The sequence below is a fragment of the Candoia aspera genome, chromosome 6, assembly GCF_035149785.1.
Source record: "Candoia aspera isolate rCanAsp1 chromosome 6, rCanAsp1.hap2, whole genome shotgun sequence".
Classification (NCBI taxonomy): Eukaryota; Metazoa; Chordata; class Lepidosauria; order Squamata; family Boidae; genus Candoia; species Candoia aspera.
Window position 1 is genome coordinate 64,425,592 of NC_086158.1, and position 18,266 is coordinate 64,443,857.

Consider the following 18,266-nt stretch of genomic DNA (forward strand, 5'->3'; position numbering starts at 1 on the left):
ATCAGATCCATAGAGTGGCTAGACTGATTAGGATTTAAATTAAATGTAAATTGGTTGGACATTGTGGTGCTGTGGTGGGATATATGATGTTGTTGGGTTTTGTGGGTTATATTTATTTTGGTTTTATGAAATGTTGTTGAGAGCCACCTGGGATTATCATGCATACGATAGGTGGCAATATACTTTTTATAAATAAATAAATAAAAGGGTACAGCAGGGGAGAAAGGGACAAGTTGGTTGTGAAGATGTAGGTTACAGTACATGTGAGAGAGATGATAAGTACCTTATCAATTAACAATTGCAGTGCATTAAAAACCCATTGATATTGCCAGAAACTTCTTGATGAATGTGAGTTCAACAATTTCTCACTCAATGGTGCTTTTAAAGCCCCATTTTTCTAAAGTAGCATTCATTCAATCAGTGCCTAAGAGCAACTTCCTTGAAGTCCTGAAGATGACTTGGGTTGCAACTTGAGAATTTGAGACAGTCTGCTGGAAATTCTCAGAGTTGCAGATTCAGCATATCTGAAGGTGTGAAGTTAAGGAAAGCTGTTGGAGAATTACACAACTCCGCCATCATTAGTTTACTACAAACAGAATTGCATGCAAAGTAAAGATTTTCAATTCTACCCATAGCTCTTGACATGTGCTCAAAAGGGATTCAATAATAATATATTTATATACCAGGAAGAAGTGAGTATGTACAGTATTGTGTGTGTGTGTGTGTGTGTCTGTATGCGTGTGTATGTATACACACACACCACACACATATATATTTTAAAAAACTTGTTATATGCAAAGACAAGAATTTTATTCCCAATTATTTATTATAAGAAGAAGGAAGAGTGGGTATTATTCCTTACAGTTTGACAAGCCAGCATATGGCATGCTGCTCTTTTATGGGCTGAGGTCATATATTTAAAAAAGAGAGCTTGGAATCTTGATTGTTTTACAATCAATCAATTTTGTTTTATAAAATAGCCTAAAAAGAAATTACCTCCAAGTCCACAGACCTGTTTGCTCCCACATTTTAAAATATTTGCTTTCCTGAATTCACTTATAAATAACTATCTTCATATGCCTGTTCTCCACAAAGCACCATTAATATGTAACCTCAATTAATCCTGGCTGAAATGATGTCTCATAGTTCTGCACTAAATTAATGTTCTTTATTTACTTTTGAGTTTTGTATGCCAAAGTCCATAGAATAAATCATAGACTGAATTAGTCTTCTATATGTTTTATGGTTATCATCAGTAGTTAACAATTGCTAACACAGACCGGGCTAATCTTTGCATTCCATATTTCATAGCATAGATAGTGACTGAGTCCACATAACACACAAGGGCCTGGTTTATTTTGACAATTTAATGAATTAATCCAGAATTGGCTGGGTTTATGCAACATGTTCAGATCCAGAACATTATTTATAAGCCACAATGACTGAATTCACATTGTACACTAAGCCCTCCAGATATTGCTGGAGAAAGTTGTACTTCACCGAAATCTGTAGGGCTAAAGATTTCTCACTCCCACACTAAGCAAAAATGAAACCAGCCCCATAATGGCATAGAATGATGTGGGAACCTCTCCACTATAGTTTGTTAACAAGCCATGACTAAAACCAGCCATGACTTATTGAGACATATTCACAGAACAAATGAGCAAATTCCCAAAGGTCTTAGAAAGAAAAGATCATAGAGATATCTATGCTGGTCTTCATACTGTAGGATTTAAGAAAGATTAAAAGGCAGAAGTTTCCTTAACAGGGTAATAGTTAAACATCAAATTAAATTCAGTAAGTTATTTTTGTTACATAATAAACTTCCAATCAGGTTACAACCATTTAAAAATGTAATTTTTAAAATTCCTATTCTTTCATATCTATGCATTCTACAATGTCTGGAATGCACTAAGCTGGATTTTACAGTCTGCTAGCCAGAATTCTTAAAAATCAGGCAATGAAGCTTCTGAAAGCAATACTATTTCTATACAACATTCAGCCAACAAGCCACTTAGGATTCCAATAGATACTGTTTCTGCTTCTGGGCCAACCAGATTATTATGGATAGTAATCTCCATCTGTTCCTAAACTGAATGCCAGGACAGCTGAGGTATGACAAGTTGCTGCTTTAAGTCAGGACCAAAAATCTTATCCGAGTGCATATAGAAACAGATTCTTGATTGCTAAAAAAAAAAAAAGGAATTGTATATTCCTGTCTTTAAAAATATACTTCACTATAGGCATAGCTCTATTTGGATCCCATTACCCTTCCCCTCACCCTGTGATTGTTGCCAACCCAATATTATATCATGGTGGAGGAAAGAAAGAGCTGATTAACACAATTACTCTGTGCATGGCTGGGTGCTTTTTCCCGCCAGATTGAACAGCACAGAAGACAAATGGGACATCTGAATAATTTGCTATGGGCAGAAATTCATTGCATGATTATATTTTTTTGCATAACTCTGCATATGTTGGAAACTTGGATTAAGTACTAACAGGAAAAAAAAAGAAGTTTAAGTTCATAACAAACTGATTCTGGTGACCCATATGTTGCAGGTACAATATTACCTGGGCTGGGAAAGGACATTATTCCAGGGCTAAATTCAGACAAAATTAGTCATGCTTTATTACTACAGTAATCAGTGAGGTAGGGTAATCATCATTAACTTAAAATCCATTGATTTTTATGAGATTTAAATATGACTGAATTAGTCTGTATCTGTTATGCAGAACGATTTTAGGAATGAACCTTCTACTTAGGGCTTGTTTGTTTAGTTGTGGTGCTAATAGCTGGATGGCTCCCCCTGCCATATTTATCTATTGTAACATGTTTTAAATGATTAAGTTACCTAAACCAGTTTTCCAAATCATGTTTCAGTAGCTCTGGGATTCTTTGGAAAGTTATCAAATATTTCTCAGTGTGGAAATCCGTATCAGAGTTCAAATTTTCTTGGAAGATAGCTTGTCGCCACAGCCAAATTGAATCAGCACCACGCAGCTAGCTCCGAGAGAAACTCAGGGGCAAATACAGTTGCAGAGAAGCAAAACCTAGCTTTGGGTCTCTCCCTCTTTCTTCCAGGCAGACCCCATGCTGTTAGCAAATAACACAAAATGGATTCACAAATTGTGCTCAACCAATGTGTGGCTTGTTTGGTTTGGATTGACATGTTGGGAACATATACATTGTGGTTCATAAACTATTGTTTATGGATAATGTGTGATCTTTGCCTCTGTTCATTTATTCAATGAACCACAGTTCAAGAAACCATAACTTAGTGTGATGCATAATCCCTAACACTTTTAAAAGCATGCAATAGCAACATAATACATTGCTTACCATGAAGTGCAGCAACAGATGCAAGGGCCAATAACTCTCATCTCACTTAGGACATGGAAGCACTGAAAAATATTTGGGGAATGGCCCTTTTGTCTGAATTTTAAGCTTTAAGACTCTGAAGGTCAATGCATGGATGAGCACTAATTTTAGGGGGGAAAATGAAAAAGAGGCTACGATAGCCACATCAAAAGCTCAGGAAAGGCTAATGTTGTTACTTATTGTGTAATATGAACCAATATATTGGACACCTGTACCCACATCTTTCGGGGCATCTGCAGTACAGTCCTACTTCTGATCCTTTTTCCATCCTAATGACTCTTATTTAATATATAAAAACTAGACCCTGGACCTGCAGGAAAATGCTAGGAATTAAAAAAGGACCAAAATAATACATTTGGCCATAAGACATTGACCATGCTATATAACTCATAGGGTATTGCATTTGCATTGTAGTTTCACTGAAATCAAATTAACCTCATTTAAACAGTTTGTAAATCATAATAAGCTGGAAAAACAAAAGAGAACATTACACTGCAAATTGCTTAGTAAAGCATAAAAATGAAATCTATGTTAATGGTGAAAAGAGTAAATTTAATATTAAAAGATGAATATTTTAGAGTCCTACTTTTGCAAACTTTCCATTTTTCTGGCAACTGTAACAACAGAAATATCTAGATAGATTGGTCTGGAAAAGCATTAAATGTATTGTCTGAACTGTCCTTCCCCAAATATGTTTTATACTTAGATAAATGGCAGTCTTTCAATATATCACTTGAATATAAGTGTGGGGCAGGGGCAGGGAGAGCTTAGTCTTGCTAAGTTGAATGTATTACTCTGCTCACTCTGTGTTTTTCATAACCTGCCACTTTTTATACCAGTGGTATTATTCTGTAAGCATGATAGATTACAAGAATATTTCTCCTGCCTAAAAATGGCAAGCCTCTGAGGTTATTTTTTTTTACCCTAAACTGCAGTTCTCAGTGTTGGATGGATCTGAATTCTTTAGCATAGTCTGTGACTGCTTAGTCTTATTATCTTTAGAACTTTTGGGGATATGCTACTTTGCAACCTATGTATGTATGGTGCCTTTAAGATCAATATATAATACAGGTGGGATTTAAAAAAATAGCCCATCTATCTCTGTGGAATTCTAACCTCAGTAGCTGTTTTTGTAAGATGAATATAGTGGTAGCTTGAGAGGCTGTGTGAAGATGTCTGTAATTCTGACCCTCTATAACAAGCAGTATGTAGGGAGCCAGTTTGGCCTAGTGGTTAAGGTGCTGGGCTAGAAACCAGGAGGCTGTGAATTCTAGTGCCGCCTTCGGCATGAAAGCCGGCTGGGTGACCTTGGGCCAGTCACTCTCTCAGCCCAACCCACCTCACAGGGTTGCCGTTGTGGGGAAAAGAGGAGGAGGAGGGAGTATTAGGTATGTTTGCCACCTTGAATTATTTATTTAAAAAAAATAAAGGCAGGATTAAAATAAATAAAAACAAAAACATGGAGCAATATAATCGTATAAACTAGTGATAAACTTTTAAAAAATAGTGACAAAATATCTATATCTATATATATTTTACAATACAATCTAAATAAAGTTTATATGGGTTTATTTGCTTATTTGAACTGTTGGTATTGCAATTCTTAGCCTGAAAGTGTCCTAGAACTGGAAGAAGAGGAGGGGGGAAGGGGAAGAAGAGGAAGAGGAAGAGGAAGAAGAAGAACCCCAGTTGTGATAAAAATACTCTGTTCAAAAAAGATCAAGATGACAATATTGCCCCTAGAGCCGCTGGTCCTTTTACTTGTCTTCATAGGTCAAATATCCAGATAGTCTCTATGAGGAGGGAAAAGGGTCCCCAAGCCCAGATGACAATACAAGCAGCAGCCAGACAGGCCAATTCCTTACTGTCCTCCTCACAGATCAACTTGGCCAGTAGCTTCTCTGGGGCAGGAGGAAGGTCCACAACCCTGGAAATATCAGTCCCTTTCTGTCTCATTGCAAGAGGTTAATATATTACATACTTTTTTGGTGAATCACTATGTAAAGGGGTACAGGATTGCAGTCCTTTAATAACCAATCAGGACTTCTTGAATTAAAGGAAATCTTTTTTTCATACTAAGCTGTAATACCTTTCCCATTTATGGATTTACAAATTTATTTCTAACACTGTTGAATCTTGCTGTCATAGGATGATTCCTTTGGTAGAATGTCCAATGATCATTTGATTAATGGGATTTTCAGAGCAAGCAGCTTATTTTGGTACTTAATTAGAATCTGGGAACTGGCAGTCCTATCCATTCCTCTCTATAGAGAAACTTATTGAACCAGGCTGCTTATTTAAGATTTGACTGAAGCTCCCCCTCAATTTTACAGGAGATTATATTCAGAGCTTAACTTATCCTGATGCATTTTGTCAAAGCTGGAATTACTGTATTTTGTTATTGGCACAGCAGAGCTCCAGAGGCAGATCTGTTATGTATGCACTAGAGATATAGGATAATTAATCCATAGTGGTCGGAAGAAACAAGACATATCAATTGAGTTTTGGCACTAGGCTCTTTCCCAAATATCAGGGTCAGCAGTAAATATCAGAAAGCTTGGAGTGCTAGAACTGCCTTGATTGCTAAATGGATTGCATTAAGAGCTTGGCAAGCTAAATTCCTGCTAAGCCACAAAATGGGGTTACTGGAGCTATCTGCTTTGGAAACCAGCAAAATATTTGCATATGAAAAAATGTTGCTTGCGATAATGCCTTTCCTGCAGTGCTTCATGTTCTGTGGATAGCAGTTCAGCTGCCCTTGGTTCTACTCATCTTCTTCTTTTTACATATTTTTTAAGAAAAACTTTTTCTTAAAACAGTTAATTTCTGTGTAATTTTATGGCATAAATACAATATATGTAGTATTTGGAGATCATTATTCATTGTAACTTGCTTCACAAACTAAGCAATATTATCAATAGAAACAAATTGAAAGAAAAAGTGCTTCTATTTTAATTGTGATTTATATTACAGCAGATTTGGCTGGGACTCAAATTTCCAGCACAGTGTAACAATAAAAAGAAACCTGACAGAATCAAATGCTTTAAAAATAATTATGATAGGAAATGCAACTATTTATTCTAAACATATTTTAAAATGTGCAATCATTGGGTACAGGTTGGAATACTGCTTTTAATTTTCCCTGCTACCAGTCGTGTATTCTAAAGATTGATTTCTGAGTTTACTTAACAGTTGATGGCAAAGAAGCAAAGGTGGTAGAGAGTAAGATGAACAGTGTGCTGGAAAAGTAAAGAAGGAAGGAAAGCAGTGACAGACTCAGGTAAGATCATGAATTATACGGATACTTCTGTGACAACAAAGATCAGTATAGTTAAAACAATGCAACTTATCACAGTCCGCAGGCAAGCGGAATGGTCTGTTCCTGTACTAATTTTGTTTGTGCTTTCCCATTAAACATCTATTCGAAAACTCATCTGGATTGTCACTCCAACCTAGGAAAGCAGGTTCATGTAATAGCAATGGTCATCTGTCCTCGTTGCTTTGTAGATGTAGCATGGAATGTGGAAGGGGAAGCATATTCTTAATTGAGGGTATATTTATTGGCTAACTGGATGACTAATATACCTGTATATAACTTAAAGTTCTCAGGGCAGTTAAAAACTAGATTCACATGATCTGAAGAGAAACTAGAGTATAAATAGCTAATTCCTAAAGATTTTGGCTCCTAATTACAATTAGAGTTTGATTTTTCAACATTCCTGGATCAACAATGTACCTCTTAATTCCAATCTGTGAAAAGCACTTACAGAATATTTTCTCCCAAGTCATACTACACAGTGGTTTGCTTCTACTCACACTTGTTGCTGAATGAGGATATATGTTGGCTGATCACCCCACACATCTAAATTGGCATGTTAAAAAATGCTGAAGCAGCACTTCTCATCTTTGAAATAAATGTTTTAACAATTTTCTAATGTGATTTTAAATATTCTGAATTAACCATAAACGAATCTTTATTAAGGTGAAAGACCAGCATACCAACCATCCCTGAATTAACCATGTCAGTTGTTAAATTGTTTATTTTCCTATCAGTCCCAGGAACATATGTTTTATGAAGTATTCATTGCTGCACCTATTTGCAAGTGCGTATTATTGTCAGTGGAAATAATATTTATCATCATTTTGTGTGTTGTAAAGAGTGTAATCATTATTCACCGACATGTACTTATGAAGATCTAATCCTTCTGAGCCTGACTAGACGATAATATAGTTGGCAGTGTCCCAGTGGGTGAGAAGAATGGAAGAGCACATAAATGGAAATATGGAGGTCTAAGAAAAAATTAGAGCAAGTCAGTACAGAGAGATTCTACCAGTATTACTACAATAGCATGAACAAATTTTAAACTTTGTATTAAGTATCAGACATAGCATTGAAATAGCGTCATCTCCACCACCACCAAGTATTTGTTTACGTATCTGTTCTTTGTTAACAGCTTATTAAATGTAGAATAATTTTCTGTAATTTACTTAAGGCAGGATTTCATCTCCTTGCCACTAAATGTAATGTACTCAGTGAAGAGAGAGCTCTGCAGTCATCTGAGGTGCAATATCATCAATACACTGATGACACCCAACTATACATCACCATTCCAGGCTGTTCTGGTGATACAGTTGAAGTTTTGTCCTGGTGCCTGGGAGCTGTTGGGGTCTGGCTGGGAAAAATCAGACTGAAGTTGAACCCAAGCAAGTTCTAGCTACAGTTTACTGACCAATGTTCTCTGTCAGTGATGGTGTTGTTTCTCAAAGAGGTAGCATGGTCTCTGTGAGTAGATCTGTGACTTCAGAGTCATCCTGGTCATATGGCTACTGCTGAATGGTCAAGTAGAGGCTGTGGTCAAGAGGGCTTCTGCTCAGTTTCAGCTGATTCACCAGTCATGACCCTACCTGGAGGAAGAGGACTTTGCAACAGTAGCTCATGCTCTTATCACCTTGGTAAGGATATCACAATACACTCTGCATGGGACCACTTTTGAAGCCACCCAGAAAATCCAGTTGGTATAAAATGCAGTGGTGTCTCTATGTTAACTGGCATCAGATGCATGAACACATCTTATCTGTGCTATGGGTCCTATATTGGTTGCCAGTAGGTTTCCAAGTGCAATTGAAAGTGCTGATTTTAATCTATAAAGTGTATATGACTTGCCACCAAGATACTTCAGGATTTTGTACTTCCAAATGCATTTAGGCTCAATTGCTTATGCCAATGACCTAGTTCTGTTAGTGGAACATCCATCCAGACTCCAAGAAAAATTAGACCTTTTATGTGAGGTGTTTCACTCAGCCAGAATGTCCCTAAATCCCAAGAGGTCCATCGGTCTTACTGTAGTTAAAGGCGGGAAGGGGAAATCGGTAGTTTTATCACCAACAAACTATTCTTATAGGACCACTTCTATTCAGCCTTTGGGGCCTGTTGTTTATTCGTTTAGTCGCTTCCGACTCTTCATGACTTCATGGACCAGCCCACGCCAGAGCTTCCTGTCGGTCGTCAACACCCCCAGCTCCCCCAGGGACGAGTCTGTCACCCCTAGAATATCATCCATCCACCTTGCCCTTGGTCGGCCCCTCTTCCTTTTGCCTTCCACTCTCCCTAGCATCAGCATCTTCTCCAGGCTGTCCTGTCTTCTCATTATGTGGCCAAAGTATTTCAGTTTGGCCTTTAATATCGTTCCCTCAAGTGAGCAGTCTGGCTTAATTTCCTGGAGGATGGACTGGTTTGATCTTCTTGCAGTCCAAGGCACTCTCAGAATTTTCCTCCAACACCACAGTTCAAAAGCATCTATCTTCCTTCTCTCAGCCTTCCTTATGGTCCAGCTCTCACAGCCATATGTTACTACGGGGAACACCATTGCTTTAACTATGCGGACTTTTGTTGTCAGTGTGATGTCTCTGCTCTTAACTATTTTATCGAGATTTGTCATTGCTCTTCTCCCAAGGATTACGCGTCTTCTGATTTCCTGACTGCAGTCAGCATCTGCAGTAATCTTTGCACCTAGGAATACAAAGTTTTTCACTGCTTCTACATTTTCTCCCTCTATTTGCCAGTTATCAATCAAGCTGGTTGCCATAATCTTGGTTTTTTTGAGGTTTAGCTGCAAGCCAGCTTTTGCACTTTCTTCTTTCACCTTCATCATAAGGCTCCTCAGTTCCTCTTCACTTTCAGCCATCAAAGTGGTATCATCTGCATATCTGAGATTGTTAATGTTTCTTCCAGAGATTTTAACTCCAGCCTTGGATTCCTCAAGACCAGCATGTCGCATGATGTATTCTGCATACAAGTTGAATAGGTAGGGTGAGAGTATACAGCCCTGCCGTACTCCTTTCCCAATCTTAAACCAGTCCGTTGTTCCGTGGTCTGTTCTTACTGTCGCTACCTGGTCGTTATACAGATTCTTCAGGAGGCAGACAAGATGACTTGGTATCCCCATACCACTAAGAACTTGCCACAATTTGTTATGGTCCAGACAGTCAAAGGCTTTAGAATAGTCAATAAAACAGAAATAGATGTTTTTCTGAAACTCCCTGGCTTTTTCCCTTATCCAGCAGATATTGGCAATTTGGTCTCTAGTTCCTCTGCCTTTTCTAAACCCAGCTTGTACATCTGGCAATTCTCGCTCCATGAACTGCTGAAGTCTACCTTGCAGGATCTTGAGCATTACCTTACTGGCATGTGAAATGAGTGCCACTGTTCGATAGTTTGAACATTCTTTAGTATTCCCCTTTTTTGGTATGGGGATATAAGTTGATTTTTTCCAATCTGATGGCCATTCTTGTGTTTTCCAAATTTGCTGGCATATAGCATGCATTACCTTGACAGCATCATCTTGCAAGATTTTGAACAGTTCAGCTGGGATGCCGTCGTCTCCTGCTGCCTTGTTATTAGCAATGCTTCTTAAGGCCCACTCAACCTCACTCTTCAGGATGTCTGGCTCTAGCTCACTGACCACACCATCAAAGCTATCCCCGATATTGTTATCCTTCCTATACAGGTCTTCTGTATATTCTTGCCACCTCTTCTTGATCTCTTCTTCTTCTGTTAGGTCCTTGCCATCTTTGTTTTGGATCATACCCATTTTTGCCTGGAATTTACCTCCGATGTTTCTAATTTTCTGGAAGATTTCTCTTGTCCTTCCTATTCTATTGTCTTCTTCCACTTCCGCGCATTGCTTGTTTAAAAATAATTCCTTATCTCTTCTGGCTAACCTCTGGAATTTTGCATTTAATTGGGCATATCTCCCCCTACCACTGTTGGCTTTTGCTTTCCTTCTTTCTTGGGCTACTTCTAGTGTCTCAGCAGACAGCCATTTTGCCTTCTTGGTTTTCTCTTTCTTTGGGATGTATTTGGGGCCTACAGACTCAATTAAGTACCTGGGTCTGCAATTTAACTGGAAAGGCAGTTTATCACCTAACACAGGAAATCACTAGGGCTCCCTTTAAACCTTACCAATGTTTACCAGTTACTTAAAACCTATTTGGTTCATAAATTTGTCCACAAATTAGTCTTAGGGACAGCACATCACAATACCCTTAAGAGATTTGATCAAATGGTATGCTCTTCCAGCCGGCTCTGGCTAAGGCTCCCAAAGGACACGCCACTTGGCTATTTCCATGCTTCCATCAAAGACTGTGTGTTCTGCCAAGTATCCAAGCAGTGATCAGGTGCTCAGGCAATTGGTTCTTTTAGATCCAGAGACAATAAGCACACCAGTGGATAAAGAAACTTGAAGCTTTATTATAAACTTAAGCAAACAAAGTTAAACAGAAACAAGTTTAAACAGAAACACAGTTTAGGCAGATTAAACAAAAGTATAAAAAGCATAGCATAAAGAAAGAAAAATTATACCTACCAAGTTGATACCTGTCATGATCACCGTTGCGATGCTTGTGACATCGCAATGGCTCACATAACAATACAAAGAAATGAGCACCGGGCAGATTAAGGAAAAAGGCAACCAGCTAACAAAAGAGAGTAACAGGTGCTGGCAACAAAGTATCGATCCTAGCCGGAGGCATGGAAGGAAGAGATACAATGTTGCAAAAGAGGTAATTGACAACACCCGACCACGAGGCACGCCAGAACTGTCAGAAAGATTACGAGCCGGATCGCCCGGCAATGACCCATCACCGGCCAGGAAAAACAATTAAGAAAACACCCGAGGCACAGGAGGGGCTACACGACCCCTCACCTACCGGCAACGGGACCAACGGGGCTCAGGGCACACTCGGAGAAGGAGGGGTGGAGCGTTGACCGGCGTGGGCTATTTAAATCCCGTTCCGGCGCGCTCCACTCACTCTCAGCTTTTCCAAGGGCATGCATTCTATACTCAAATAAAACCAGAACCTAAAGCCTACTCTAGTGTCTGTGTTTTACTGGGTAGCAGGCAGAGCCTGACAATACCCAATCCCTTTTATGTTGCCAGGAGCCTCCTGACTAAGGCAACAGGGACCCCCCAGGATGGCAATATTCCATAGCACCCAGTGTGCAGGATCTGTGCAGAAGCTCCCAAACTCTAAAACAATTCTAAGGGTTTTATCCAACTCTGACCCTCAAACCTCGTGACCATGTTTTCGTGGTACCGAGGCTCCATGGCCTGACCTTGACTGGCCACTTCTCAGGGCCTACAACACCTGTTTCCAAGACCCTGGGAAGCCTTACAGATAAGCTAGTGCTTTACAAAAACAATTGGAGGGGGGTTTCTCTCATCTCTCTCCTCCCACTCCACACTTTCTGGAGGGCTGTTGGAAGAGTGGGCTTATTCTTAAAATAATAATCTTGTGGCTTTATCTCCCCACCTCATGCCAAACAGAAATAAAAACAAGCCAATTAAACATCAGCATAACTCAAAATAAACTAATCTTCTTTGTGTGAAGGAGAAAATCAACACATGTCACTTAACTCCTCAAAATAACAATGGTCTTGTGTGTTGCCAATGCACTATGGGATAGGCATTCCTTGTTTTTCTGCAACTATTCCTCTCTTGCAGAAGGCCTGATTTGCTAAATTGGCTTCCCAAACTAACACTGTTTCTGAAATCATCAAGCATCAAGATGGCTTTTGTGTCATCGCCAATGTGGTGAACCATCTTTGTAAATTGAATTTAATTGTAATTACCACCAAGAAGGAAGCCTGTGCAGAGTAGAAGAAGGTTTTACTTCAATCAGTTGATGGGCATGACTTAAATGTCTCCTCGGTTAATCCGGCCAGTCACGATTGGCAGTCACTGAGAGTGTTTTGTCAACTTTTTATATGAGGGATACAACTTAGAGGTGGAGTTTTGTCCACAAAGTTTAGGGGTGCATGAGGTTTGAACCAACAGATTGTTGAGAGGACATGTAACAGGGCCCATTGAGCTCTACATCATATACTACAGATCTGTGAGGTTACTCATGATGCCAGGTGTGCCCACCGTAATTGTGTTTTACAATGCTTGGAACAACTTTTATGTAAGGACTGTTCAAACATCTGGGTTGAGCCAATAATACCACGTGGCTCTTCCTTTATTAAGCGGGACCTTATTCTACATAGATCTGACCAACTATGGATTTTGGACGTCTCTATTGTGACTTTGGACGTCTCTATTGTGTTCCAGGTTGCAAGAAACCTGGGATCTTAAAATTACAAAATATAGATTGCCTAACTGCATTAAAGATATTCAGACCTGGCACTCAGTTCTGTCTCTAATTAATCATAACAATAGTTATCTCTAACCATGGTGTGATGGAATGTGTTCCTGAAGGAGGGGGTGATGTGGTGGATTTCAGTGCTGCCGCTGATTCCCAGGAAGGAGGGAGTGCATTCCAGGCAGATAAGAGGATTCACAGTCCGGAGACTGTTGCTGGGAAAGTTAAGAGGTTCAAGGTAGCTCTGCCCTAGAGTCTCCCAAGTCATTTACCCTTAGGTCAGTTAGAGTAGCTTTAGTCTGGCAAGATTCTGTCCATATGGTGAGAGCAATAAAGAACTGGAGTTTGGATTACACTGACTTGACATTGTTCTGGGGCTGGCCCTGACACATGTTTTGTTTTTTGATCCCTCAGGTTGCAGTCTCCCGGTGCTTCGCCTGACTCATCAAGAAATTGTGGACCTTTGTCTTTTAACTGTAAAGGGATCCCTGTAGTGCTATGACTTGTACACCCATGGCACTAAGACTGGTTCCTGGTTAGTGGCTCTGGTTTATGACCTGCTCCAGTGGCGATTATTCTGTGCTTCTGTCTGTTAGCGATGTTTCACCTTAGAAGACTGAACTTTCGAGCAATGTATTATTTTCTTTACGATCTGTTTTTGTTTGCTGGTATTGTTCATCTTTCTAAAAATAAATGATAAATAGCACCCAACTATCATGAAGTTAGGAGTTGGGGGCTGAGTAATGGCTCCTGAAATATGGAACAGCCTCCCCTAAAAGCTAACTAACCCTAATGTTATTGTATAGAACGTTTCCATAGGGCTCTATAAAAGTAATTTATTGAGGGAACACCAGATAGATAGATCTCTAAGTTATTATTTTAATTTTTGTAATTGCATTATTATATTGTGGATATTATATGTTTATATAGACCACCAACAGTAACTTGACTATGGCCATTTAGAAACCAAATAAATAAGTAAGCTCCTGTCTCCCCATCGGGAGCAGGATTTTTAAAAAATCCTATAGGAATGGATTTTATCTATAAATATTCAGATATTCATTAAAAAATAATGCACAACCATCTGAATAACAAGCTATTTGCTAATCATTTCCATAGCAAAGCTATATTCACTGTAACAAGTTTTCTATGCGTCTTCATTAGGCTATGCAATATGGCTATCAAACCCTGAAGCAAAGCCAGGGCTTGTTGCTCTATTTAAATAATAATATGCACCTAGTCCAAGACACTATTTTCAATAGTATCTGCACTGTTTGCTAGAACAGAGCCTGCTCGGGTAGCAAAAGAGGAAATTACCAAAGCTCACTATGTTCGATAGGTTTGATAGCAATCAATCAAAATTTATTTACAGACCAAGACCAAACATTCAGTTTGATAGGAGTGTTGTTGTTTAAAGCCTCAGACAAGAGGGGTCACATTTTTTACAGGTCATTCAGAAGGACTTCCCATGGACCAAGGTAGATATGTTCAGAGCATTTTTTTTTTTTTTTTTTGCTACAAATCCTTGAAAAACAGCAGCCTCCTTTCCTGGGCTCAGTGGCCACAGACTGAATGAAAAGATTCTTTCCCCACATATATTCAGATTTTTATAGAGGCTTTTCTCCAGATTCTCCTGGCTTTTGAGCTTAGGTGGGTAACAGCCATCAAGAAGGGTTCCCCCCACCTCTTTTGATAGCCATGCCCCATTTGCTCACCCCGGGCGATTGCCTTCTTGCCACAATGGGACAACCTGGTAGTTTTAGTGACACTAGGAGTGTCACTAAAGTTCAGGAGTTTAGGAGTTTAGGGACGCGGTGGCGCTGCGGGTTAAACCGCTGAGCTGCTAAGCTTGCCGATTGGAAGGTCGGCGGTTCGAATCTGCGTGATGGGGTGAGCTCCCGTTGCTAGTCCCAGCTCCTGCCAACCTAGCAGTTCAAAAACATGCAACTGTGAGTAGATTAATAGGTACTGCTTCGGCGGGCAGGTAATGGCATTCCGTTTAGTCATGCCGGCCACATGACCACGGAAGTGTCTATGGACAAACGCCGGCTCTTCGGCTTTGAAACGGAGATGAGCACCACCCCCTAGAGTCGGACACGACTGGACTTAATGTCAAGGGAAACCTTTACCTTTACCTAGGAGTAAAGCCTTGGGAGCAGAAGCTCTGGTCACCTTTGCTGGTGAGGTAAAAGGGTGAAGCGTGAAGCTAAGGGTAATCTGTAATGGGGTGAAAGCAAGAGGGGCTCTGGAGGGAAGCCGACCCATCTAGCAGAACAAACTCCAAAGCAAACATTTCTGCTTTATTGCCAAGAGAATTATACAGACTTGCCTGCAACATTTAGATGAGTTTAGTTGCCAGATGATCAAAAACCCCTGCTTGGAAGAAACTCCTTTAGTTACTGTGAGAAAGCACTGAATTTTCATAATAGAATTGCCAGTGACAATATAACCAGACCAAAAGCATAAGGAAGTTTAGTTACTGATGATGTCAGGATTTAAAGAGTTCCTCATTTTATAAGAACTCACAGAACTGGAACATGGAATATGGGAAGCATGTTCTAGAATAAGTAACATTTATTTCCAAAAAAATACAACCTGAATTTATCTGATCCCTTGATAACATTGTAATTGGTTTAATTTATACTTTGTTATTCTAAGAATGTTTTTAGGTCATTGTGATACCTCCATGGAAGTGATGTTTAATAGAGATATGAGGAATAAGTTGCACACATTTGTTAACTGATTTTCTTTTGGCACTTATATAATGCTAATAGCTATTCTGAAAGCCAGTGCTACAGCGTTAGCTGTATTGGAAATCCTATCAGCTATAGCATAAGAATGACCCCTCACCCATCCTTCTGTTTAACTTGCTGAGTAAAAAAGTTTTAATTATGATGAGGTACTGATAAATTCCAAAGTATTTCAATTTACTGTATATTCATTGGGTGAATAAAGTACCTGACTTCTTTCACCCAGGCAGCACACATTATTAGAATGAATAATAACATATTAAGGAGGTGTGTTTTTCACTTCTCCAGTGCTTACAAAAACAATTTAACCTTTATCCCAAAGCATCTATATCTGTGCTACTCTTAGAAAGATGAAATTGTGTTTAGCAGTGAATTCAGCATCAGCCTGACCTTTAGAATACATCAGTGTTTCTTGAGAAAATATTTTGGGCAGAATGCCTTCCCCAGTAAACAATATAGCTGCTGCAACCCATTGTTGCTTCATACTGTGCTACGGCTTATCAAAATAAGGGGTTAGAAATCGGCAGGGACCAGAGATCTTCTGACAAAACTCCACAGGATATGAAGAACAATGTAAATTCTCCAGTCCTGGCAGATATTTTTCTATATTACTGTTCCAGAGGTAACAACTAAGGTGAATCATTTCCAACCACCTACAGTACCAAATGATTTCAGATTCTGAAGGGATCATATTTATTTCATTGGTAGCTAGCAATTTACTTACCAAAAGATCATTATATTTATGTGTATGTGAAATCCTCACAATAATTATACATTTGAGTTCCCTCAGAAGTGCTATATATATTCTCATTAGTCATGTATTTCCAATATTATAATTTTTCTACCAACAAGCTTGATGATGAAAATGGAAAGTGCTCTATTGCATCTGGATTCCTCTAGGTTTTTTTTTAAAAAAAAGACATTAGTTTAATCAAACAGCAGGGTAGCCAATATTCACATGTAAATGCTAGAAATAGTGTTGAGAAAAAAGTCTTTTAAAATGACTTCATTGTTGTTCTTCCTTAAGAATTGTGTGAAATGTTACAGAACATGAATAAAGATTTGTTCTTTAATAATTTCCATGGAAGCTATAAGAATATCTTGGATTAAAGTGACTGTCTGGGGTTCAAATGCTCAGTGCACAAGGAAAAGCATTTTCATGCACACATGTGTTCTTGTTTGTAGCTAATCTCCACTCTTATTGTCTATATCAGTGTTTTTCAAACTTGGCAACTTTAAGATGTATGGACTTCACTTCCCAGAATTCCCCAGCCAGCATGCTGGCTGGGAATTCTGGGAGTTGAAGTCCACACATCTTAAAGTTTCCAAGTTAAAAACACTGGGCTATATTATCTTCTTCTGTATCAAATCCCACTTCAGAAAGTTCACTAACCTTCAGGAACTGCATTTGAGGACGGTTGGGGTAGTAGGAAGGCTGTTTGGGTCTGGATGGGGAAGAACAGGCTTCAGCTCATCTCTGTCAAACCTGAATGGCTACAGATACATGATTCTTCCAGTGCCAGAGATTCTCCATGTTTGGTTCTGAATGTGGTGAAACTTCCCCATACAGAACTGGTGTGCAATTTGGGAGCCCTCCTGGACTTCATAGCTCCAGTTTGAAAAGGAGGTGGCAGTTGTGGCCAGGAGACCCTTCGTACTGATTCACTGAGCGTATTGATTGCACCTTTCTTGAATCTGGAGTCCCATCTCAATCACTCATAATCACCTCAGTGTGCACTATTGCAACACACTCTATTTGACATTGCCTTTGAAGACCACTCAGAAGTTGCAGCTGGTCCAGAACACAGTGTTGTGAGCAGCCATGGGTGTATTTTGGTATGCTCATGGAATACCTCTGCTATGTGAGCTGCACTGGTTACCAATAAGCTTCTGGGTGCAATTCAATGTGGTGGCTATCACTTTTAAAACCTTCATGGCATATGGCTTGGTTATCTGAGAGACTGCCACTTTCTCATCATTTCTACCTGCCCTCTTAATATCTGACAAAGTGGGCACAATTCATGCCTCATCTATTACACAATGTCATCTTATAGGATCTAGAAAGCTTCTCTGCTGTGGTGCCTGACCTTTGGAATTGAAACCCCCTCCCTGCCCCCGCCCAAGGTTCAGACTGCCCCAATCATGCAAGCTTTTAAAGGATCTCTGAAAACATGCCCCCCACCCCCCGCAAAGCTCTGGGATAAGTCCAGCTGTGCTTATCTAGTGTGGTGTGTGATTCAGAGTATGTCTATTCCCCACCCATTTACTGTTTTATTTTTGTTTTGTTTTAGACACTGCATCTGTTTTTAATCTGTATGCTGCCCAGAGACAGTGTTGAGTGGGACAACCAACAAATCTAAATTATAAATAAGTAAATAAACAATTTTAGATTCTGGAAAAGATCTATCGTGTAGTATATTTACTCAGGGAAATTAGAAGATGCTTTTCATGCTTATTGATTTGGAGTTTTGATAAATGATGAAAGCAGGACATGT